This window comes from Pteropus vampyrus, unplaced genomic scaffold (genome assembly GCF_000151845.1).
Source record: "Pteropus vampyrus isolate Shadow unplaced genomic scaffold, Pvam_2.0 Scaffold170, whole genome shotgun sequence".
Taxonomy (NCBI): Eukaryota; Metazoa; Chordata; class Mammalia; order Chiroptera; family Pteropodidae; genus Pteropus; species Pteropus vampyrus.
Genome location: NW_011888951.1, coordinates 414,426 through 424,218, shown reverse-complemented (window position 1 = coordinate 424,218; position 9,793 = coordinate 414,426). Strand labels below are relative to the sequence as shown.

The window sequence follows — 9,793 nt, the reverse complement described above, 5'->3', positions numbered from 1 at the left end:
TGATATATACATATATATATTTTTTCAAACCGGACCAACTTATAAATTATTTGTGATTCCAATAAAAGACAATCATCAATATTTCCTACTATTTCAAGAGTAATATATTCCATGTTAGAAAAAGATTCAATTTATTCCATGGCTGTGATTCAGACAATGGAAATCGGAAGCAACCACAACCAAAGAAAAAGATTGTAATCCTGTGTAAATCTCTCTCAAATCAGAGGATGTGTATTCTGGCCCTGGTGGGCATGAAATATTTTCCCTGAGGCAGGAGAGCTTGATGGGCTTGGGGAAGGGGACTGGAGAGGGTTGTGTGTGTGTGTGTGTGTGTGTATGTGTGTGCATGTGTGTGCGTGAGCACAGGTACGTGTGCACAACCGCCATAAATATGACTCCTTATTCTTACCAAGCACAAGGGAAGTAAGCCAGAACAATCTTGTGCAAACAATTGAAAAAGATTACAGAATTATTTTATAATTTCCAGCTCTAAAGACATACAATACCATGGAGGTCAGAAGATTCTGGTTTTCATAACCAGGTTGTTGTGTTACAAAGAGCCTTCTGCCCTTCCCTACTGGTCCAATGAGCAGCACTCTTTTGCTAAGCAGCAGCATGATGCGTTGGGACCAGCGTGATCTCTGGCTCTAGAGAGACAGCCCGAATCTTGCCTCTGACAGGTAGTAAAAGTGAGACTTTGAGTCGATTACTTAACCTCTCTGATCTTCAGTTTCTAAAATACCCATCTCAGAATGAATATGAAGATGAAATTATATACATGAGTACCTAGTACATCATGGATAGTCAATAAATATTTGCTTTCTTCTTTTGTTAGTTCTCTTGTTTCTCTAAAGATAGCAAAAAATAAGTCTATGGCCATGCCACCCTTAATGTGCCTGATCTCGTCTCATCTCAGAAGCTAAGCAGGGTTGGGCCTGGTTAGTACTTGGATGGGAGACCACCTAGGAATACCAGGTGCTGCAGGCACAAAAAATAAAATAAAATAAAGATAGCAACAAATACATTTGAACTGAATCTGGTTCTACATTTTCACGAACTCTGAGTCTATGGGCTTGGATTCCTGAGAATTTGAAGCCGTGGCAGGAATGAGGAGTGGATGACAGTGGGCCCACCTGGGTGTGGAATTTCTCTCATGAATTTCTTAGCTCTGAAACAGGCAGGCTATTTGTGTAGGGAGTGTGTTCTCCAGAGATCCTGGCACTTAATGAAGCTGAGAAGTGCTTTCTCAAGGACAGGGGACAAAGCAGTGGAGAGTGGGAATGAGAACGCATAACCCCCAAGCTTCCCATCAGCTGCAACGACTACTTAGAACCCTTCCCTTGACTGTGTGGAAAGCAAAACTATAGGAGCTGATATAAGGTTGACAGCCTCAGCGAGTACCTGGGAAACTTGGAAGTGCGAGATGTAGGGCTTGGAAAGAGGGCAGATTGCAGGCATCTTGCAGATTGCCAGGACTCTAGGTGTCAGGTCAGCACTCCAGAACTGAAAGAAAACTGATAATCCCAGAGGGAAAGCCTTGTATGCCACGAGGACAGCCTTCAAGCCACATAGTGAGCCCAATATCAGCTCTCCACTTACAGAATCGATCCTGAACACTCACCTCTATTCACTCCTATTCCTCCTGGTCTGATCCCTGTTTGTGACCAGGCTCAAGTCTAAGACCATGTGCTCGTCACTGCTGCTTATTCTCCATTCCTCTCTCCACCCGTCTTCCACCTCACTTGCTCTGTGCCCTGGGAGGCTGACCTGCACAGACTGCACCACCTCGACTTCCTTGCTCCCTGGTTTGGCTTGCAAAGCACCAGCAGGAAGTCTCAAGGTGAGATGGGAAGGAGGTCATGGCATTTCAACCCAGGCTCTCTCCTCGCTTTGAAGCAGTGCCTCTGCCACTACCTGTGTCCTTCCATCACTATGGCTCCCATGACCCTCTTCATGGCCCCATACCCATTGGGCTCTAGTCATAACATTTCCTCCCCTCATTCCCCCAGTGGTCTGGGTGATAATGGCTTCTTACTCTTGCTAATCCTTTGGACATCTCACCACCACTTGTCATTTCCCTCAACCCTGCCCATACCTTTGTGAGAGGCTCCGTTGTTAAAATCTCTCCTTTTGAACTACCTGAAGTGAATTCTGTTTTCCACCAGGAATCTTTGCGAACATTTATTTATACTTTATTTTAGAAAGAAACTTATAAGGGTATATAACATGAAATCGCCAATGTCAAACATGGAAACAAAACAAAACAAAACATGGGAACAAAGGCATATGCTGGAACCAAAGATAAGACTAAGAAAACTGCATAGCATCATAACCTCTCCACTTGGTTATTGGCAGGCCATACATGTAGCCCTTGTTTACTAAATGTCCACAGATAAAGTATAGCAACTATTAAGTTCAGAGTCTATAAAATACAAATAAGCCAATTACCCTGCACAAATACAGGTGTGTGGAGATGAGAGTGTTAGCAGCATTCTTTTAGTTGTAATGAAAAAAGAGTTTCATGACAGCACGAGAAGAGGAAGGAGGAGGGTAGGGTAATGCTATAAAGATGCCCTTGGCAATGATGGAGCAAGGGAGGGCCTAGAAAGCTAAGAGCAGGAACCAGAGTGTGGCCAGGCCTCCCAGTTAAGGCGCCTGGATCCAGGACATCTCCGGAAACCTCAGCCGAAGGGCTTTCTGGGTCTTTATTCTACTGTTGTCACTAGCACAGCTGAGCTATATCCAAGTACTGGCTTCTCTCTGCTTCTCTTTCTACCAGCAGTTGGCTTCTTCATACATCTTTGGTCTTTTTCAGAGCTTCTGGTCACTCGGGTTTCCACATTGTCATAATTCTGTCTGTACCTCACATCAATTTATTCGGCGTCTCTGTCCAACCTCATAGACTTTCTCTGGGCATCCAACCAGACTCATTGCAGGCTCCTCAGAGTGAAAATCTGATTGGCCAGCTTGCCTCTCTCTGGGCAGACCTTTTCACGTTTGGCCACGTTTTGCTGGCCTTTGGTTAGGCGTCTATTCTTAGTGCGATCGGGGCTATCAGAGAGTCACATGCTGAACATGGTGGCTCAGGGGCTGTGGTGTGTGGGGGCCGGGCAGTTTCCTTTAGATGAAGATGGTGGGCAAGCCAAACACTGTGTATCATATTTGTTCTTCATAAGAGATTGTGGATAATTTGCGAGCCTCTTGCTTCTGGTTCACTGAGGCCCCTGGGAGTCTCTATGATGCCTCTGTCCTCTGTAAGGAATCCTTGTGCTGACGCATTCCAGCCCTGAGAGCAGGACTCAGAGAGCAGAGGCAATTTAGCCTGGGCCAAAATAATAGGCGTCAGAATTTGGTGAGGTCATTGGTCCCCAAGCACAGCAGAGAGTGAGCTGGAGGCTGCAAGACAAATGCTGGACACCATCTGTTGGTGGGGCCAGAGCGAGACTCTGGGCTGCTCTGAATGGACTCAGGACGTAGAGAAGGTGAGCTATGAATAGAGAGCCTGGAGGACTCCCGCTGAGCATGGCTGGGGAAGGCAAGCGCTGTCGCTTAGCTGTGTTCGTGTGGAGGTGGACAGCCATCAGAGGAGAACTTGCCCCAGAGAGTTTAGCAATAGTCAGTGATGGCAAAACTGAAATTCTAATTTGGCCACGTGACCTTGGGCAAATTACTTGATTATTGAACCTATTTCTGTATCTAGGAAATACAGACATTAAGATCTACATTTCGAAGCTGACGTAAAAAATACATGACGTAGTGATTGGTAAGTCCTTGAAGACTAAGCTCTCAAAAACAGATACCAATTGTTATGATTGTGATTGTTGGTGCAGTTGCTGACCTGTTTTCTAATATTTGCAAGGGGACTTTGGGCTCCCAGTGACTTGAGAGGAAAGTAATCTTTCAAATCAACATGGAGGACTGTGCCATCTATGACGAGGCAGCCACGGCATCTTAGAATAGGCAGGTCTGGCTGTGTACTTCACTCAGCTCAGTTGGTATGGGCTGAATAATCTATTGCAAGGTTTAGATTTGAAAATAAATTTTTTTTTTAAAAAGCAGCGGTACAAGAAAAGATAACAGTTCTCCCCAGAGGCACAGCAGGCTCAAAAGCATTTTCTTGCATGGAGACGCAAGGATGGCTCGGTCCATCATAGCATTACTCTGCCTCTCAAATCCAGGAGGTTGGGAGAGAAAGCGCAGGCAACCTTGACTTCATATTCCAGACACGAGATTGAGATCCTTTGTTTAAGTGAGAATGTGAGCAACCAGCTACTGACTTCCACCTATGCTGTCTAGAGAGGGCTTCAGGGGGCAGGTGGCTTAAGACCTCTCTCTTTCTGCCTCTGGAGGGAGAAGGCTATTCCCCTTCAGGCCAGGGGACCATTTCTGTAGTCAGATGAGAGAGAGCCCCTGCTCAGTCTTGTTGCCAGGCACGGCTGGATTATCTCGCTAGAGCAACGGGGGCCTACCTTGGCTGAAGTCAGTGAGCTTGTAAAATCACTTCCCTGAGGCAATCCAGCACCCAATTTGGAGATGAGTGGGGATTTACATGATTCGAGGAAATGTTTCTTTCCAGTATCAGGGCTCAGTCAGTCGTGAAGGAGGAATTTGTGAGCAAAGCTTACTAGCTGTGGCTCGAGTTTCATTCTTGTCCAGAGGGGCTGTAGGAGTGGAGGCAAAAGGGGCTAAATCTTTGAGGAGGTTACAATAAATGACATGCAGGGGCGGGATGCATCTGTTTCATTGTGACCTTAGGGAACTCTCCCTTTGGGGTCAGCAGGGATGAGTGAAGACAACTCTTCTAACTCTGAGCCCTCAATGTAAGAGAAACTCAATGTATCAAATATTTATTTTGAGCCAGTCACTATGTGAAGTCATTTACTTAATACGTACGTCTTCATTGGATCCTTACAAAAATGCTGTGAGTTTGGCATTTCTGTCACTCTCTTAGAGGAAACTGAGGCTCAAGGAAGTTAAGTGATGAGTCCAAGGTCACATAGCCAGAAAGTTACTCAGCTGATCCCCTACTACCCTAGGGGCCAGTCCTTGAAGCTGTGCCTGGAATTCAAAACTGGATGTGTTTATTATTTCTAAATAAGCAGCATGCAACCTGAAAATAGAGTTACTTGGCATATTTGTTTTACCCTTACAATCTATGTAGGCTCTTGCTAGGAAAAGGTTAACGGGTGGTCAGGGTGCTGGAGAGCAGTTGTCCCTATTTCACTGCTCCGTGGTTTAGTGGGCTGGAAGAAATTGGAGACTTTACCCAGATTGAATTCAAATCCATGCTGATCCACGTACTAGGTATAGGATTTCAAGCAAGTCATTTATTTTTTCTCAGCCTCAGTTTCCTCATCTGTTTAAGTGGATTGCTGTAAGCATTCAAAACAATTGTCAATGTGATGGCTTTGTCGTATAGTAGAGGCTCCACCGATGTCAGGTTCACCTCTCTTCTAATCATTTATTGCTGTGTAACTAACCACCCCCAAATGAGTGATGCCAAACTGCAACAACTGTTATCATTTATTTTGCTCAGGAATCTGGAATTTGGTCAGAGCCCAGCAGGAACGTCTCATCCTTACTTCAGACAGCATTGGCTGGTGGCTCATCTGGGGACCCTCTTCCAAAGTGGCTCACTCACATGGCCAGCAAAGCTGCTGTCAGCTCCTCTTCACGGTGTGGCCTGGGTTTCCTCACAGTATGGTGGCTAGATGTGAAAGCAAGTGTCCCAAGAGACAGGAAGTGAGAGCTGTCAATTTATTAAGTCCTGAATCTGAAACAGGCACAGCACCATTTCTGTCATATTCTCTTGAGCAAGCAGGCCCAGAGTTCAGATTTAAAGGGGCGAGGACCTAGACTTCTCTGTAACCGGGAAGAAAATCAACAAGTTTTGGGATCATGTTTTAAAATGGCCATGAGATAGTCTGCCCTCTGGCCACAAATTATTTACATGTGTTTTACATACTAACTATTCTCAGCACCTCCCAATCAATATCCCCTTCCTCCACCCCCAGCCCACACTCTCATCCCATTCTGGTTTTTGGGTTTAGGCTCGAGGCTCAGGATCCTGTCATTTAATCAGGTCCAGGTGTCCATGGGGCTCCTTGGGTACCATTCTTCAGATATAGCATCTTCTTGATCAGAAGTCCTATCAACTAAAGAGACAAGTCATTTACTTCCATATGCATTGATGAGCTAGAACACCCCAAACCATCAGAGTGGTAGTGTTCAGCAGAGGCCAGACTACAGTGTCAGAGTCTGGCTGGAGACAGATTGTAGCAGCCTAGTGCCATGGACGGAGCACAGGTTTGAGGCTTTATAACCTGGGTTCAAGTCTAGACTCTACCACTGGTTTTATGAGTGGTAACGAATAGATCACTTCATTGCTCAGAACCTCAATTCCCTTTCCTTCAAAATGGGAATGATAATCTCAAATTCATAGGGATGATGTGAGATCTAAATGAGGTGCTGTACCAGAAGCTAGCCTATGCTAGGACTTCAATAAAGGATAGTTGAATTTGAAGTATGAGATCGGCAAATAAACTGGGCATAATGATACTTATTTCAAAGAGTGGATGCAAGACTCAAAATATATTAAAGGGATTTGCAAACTGTGAATTATTATGAAAGAATAATGTGTATATTTGTTTCTTTTCTTAATGCCTGCTGGCTGCTCCCCAGTCAAGGCCCCAGCATCAGCAGGGTGTGGTCCCCTCTCCCCTGGGGCTGGTGACAGTCTGGTCTCTGAGGCAGAGCTAGGAAAGAAAACTGCTGGTTAGACATTAGCTAAAGGTCATTAGACTTTTCCTTTGTATTTGCTTTTTCCCTAAAGTCATGGATCTCAACTACTCGAATATTCAGCTTTTTGGTGCCAAGGAAGATTTCTGGAGTAGATGAGCAGACTAATTTGGGCCAAATGGTCAGAGTAGCAGGGATGGCAACATGGTTTATGCTTCTGGGAGGCAATGATGAAGCAGAATGAGTACGGGTTTAGAATCAGGTGGACCGGGGTTCAAATCCTAGCACTGTCTCTTGACTGTGCGATGTGGGAAAGTTCCTTCACCTACTGGATCTTCGGCTTTCTCATCTAACAAATGGGGAAACAGTCATTCAGCTGACAGAAGGCACCGAGGCAATGTATGTAAAGAGTTCACTTCAATGCCTGATGCAGAGGTAGTGCCAAACAGATGTTGCTTTATTATTATTGGAAGAACGTGGCATAATAATATCCACCTAATCAACTGATATGAGGATTGGATGAAACACACACAGAAAGTGCTCAGGAAATGGGAGTCACTCTGCCATTACTAATTTTAATTTTGGCAGTAACAGTGTTGATCACACTCGACTAAATCGTTAATATTTCTTGAAAATTTCTATAACCTTGAAAACAAGGTTTAATTTATGAATATATTCAAATACCATTTGAAAGATTTCTCCTGCAAAGCCAGGTATATAAACAATATATTGGCACAAAGCAAGGAAAGAAAAACATAAAAAGAGAGAGAAAAAGAGCCATATTGATAACGGTGCTGACACTTTATCAATGGCCCAGGTGAAAGAGTGCGCAATGAAATTTTCGTTTTGAAAACGACACCGAATTTTTTAGGCAGAGAGAAATACTAAGTGGAGCAGAATTACTGAAAACTTGGAACTGGGGTATAAACCATACACAGTTTTACGTATTTTCTAGTCACTGTCTTCAGCCAAGCTCTGTCAAATCCACTATCTCACATCCTATTGGCAAATCCATAGCTTTCTGGTTGCTTTTAGTAATTAGAATAGATCGATCCAGTATTTCAATTTCCTTGTGCCAATCCTACGACTCCTTGGTCCCTTCTTAACCTTTCCTGTGTAGGCTGCTACAGCAAGTCTCTTGTCTTCAGAAACCAGGAGAGAAGCAGGCAGCAGTGTCTATGTTTTCCTAAGTTCCTAAACACCAAGGGCACTTCTCTCAAGAACTTTCTTACTCTGTTCTTTTCTATATCAGGATGGCCCTGGGCTGAGACCTCAGATTCTGCAAGTCAATAGCAGACTGGGGAATACAATGCTGTATTGTTTAGTTGTTACATTATGCTGCATAACAACTATCTCAAAACTCAGCAGTTTAAACCACATTTTTTTCCCTAACACATCTGTGGTCAGCTAAGCAGCTTTGCTTTGGGCTATGGCAGGTAGATTGCGTCTGGATCTGGCTGAGCAACTCTGTTTCAACCTGAAGGTGTGTAGGTTTGCTGAGTTGTTCTGTTTCATGTGTCTCTTTTCCTCAGGAACTAGAGGGCCAGTCAGAGCATATTCTTCTCATGGCAATAAGAGAGGCATGAAAGGCATCTCTAAGTATCATGTCTTCAGACAACTGCGTCTGAAAGCAGGAAGAGAAACAAGGATTCTCCTTGCATATCTTTTTAATTTCATCAGGGTAGATAGGCTAATAGAAGTTATCCAATAGACCTCCTTTGCTTCTCGTTTTCCAGAACTGGGTCCCATGTCCATCTCCAAGTGTATCCCTGGTAAAGGGAAAGAAATCGTCATAACAAAGACTTAGAAAAAATGCTTGTCGAGTGAATGGATTCTTATAGAATTTAGTAATCTTCCTTTAGTTTCCAGCATCACTTTTAGGAATAAGCAAAAAGCATAGATTTAGAGAAATTAAAAAGAAAAGAGAAAGAGAAAAGAAAGAAAGAAAGAAAGAAAGAAAGAAAGAAAGAAAGAAAGAAAGAAAGAAAGAAAGAAAGAAAGAAAGAAAGAAAAAATAAATGAGTAGGGGAAGAGGAGAAAGAAGGATTCGATTTCATATTTTGCTTCCAACTCAGCTACTCAAATGCAATCGTATGATATCAGCAACACAGAGGGTTAACATGCCCAGAGTTTGAAGGATACTCCAGAGCTTTCCTAGCATGGGGATTCTTACTTCATAGTCAATGCAATAAAGGCAATTGCAGTGAGGAGCTTAAAATAATTATAGTAATAAGCTATAATTAGCTATTAATAATAATTAGGCATTACTAATACTTAAGTAGTACAAACTAAGTGCCAGGCACGTCTCTAATGGCTTTACACATGTAGATTCATTATTACGTGCTGCTTACGAAGACTGACGAGGCCAACTGGCCTCAATGAACCAGATGTCTTCATATTGAAATCCTTGTGTGGTCCCCTCCCACACTGATCCTGGGCTTTGCCATGGAATTTGTTTTGCCAATGGGATGTGAGCAAGCATGATATAAGTAGAAGCGTTTTCTCTTAGAAGTCAACTGCTAGGCTGGAAAGTACTGTATGATGTGAGGACATGTAGTGAGAAACCCTGAAGGATGAGAAGCCACCACGCATGCTCCAGCTCCAGTTGAGCGCTCAGCTGAATGCAGCCCATGAGAGACCTTCCAGAGAATCTTGAGAAATAACTAATCAATGTTGTTTCCAGCCACTGAGTTTGGGGTGGTTTGTTACACAGCAATAGAAATGGAAACAATTGGTACAATGATTAAGTGCTAATGCCTTGGATGCTTTACCAGAAATATTTCGTTTTCCTTTCTCACTGTTTATGATCAGCCAGAAAAGCTAAGGGGATGACTATGAACCTCATAGCATTCATTCATTTACAGAGCACCTGCTCTGTCCCAGGCAGTGTTCTGGGCACCAGGGATATTGCAGTGAGTACAGCCCTCCTTCATGATTTATGACATAGAGTCATCCTCCTTGATGCCCTATGAAAAGATTAAGGGAGGTCTCCAAATACATCATTTATTTTCTTCCTAACCTACTACATATCTGTCTTCCATCTAAATATCACTTT

General features: G+C 43.6%; 1 pseudogene; it reads left to right on the top strand.

The window, feature by feature from the left end:
* Nucleotides 1-868: 868 nt before the first annotated feature.
* Nucleotides 869-987, top strand: LOC111745931 (annotated as a pseudogene).
* The last annotated feature ends 8,806 nt before the right edge of the window (nucleotides 988-9,793 follow it).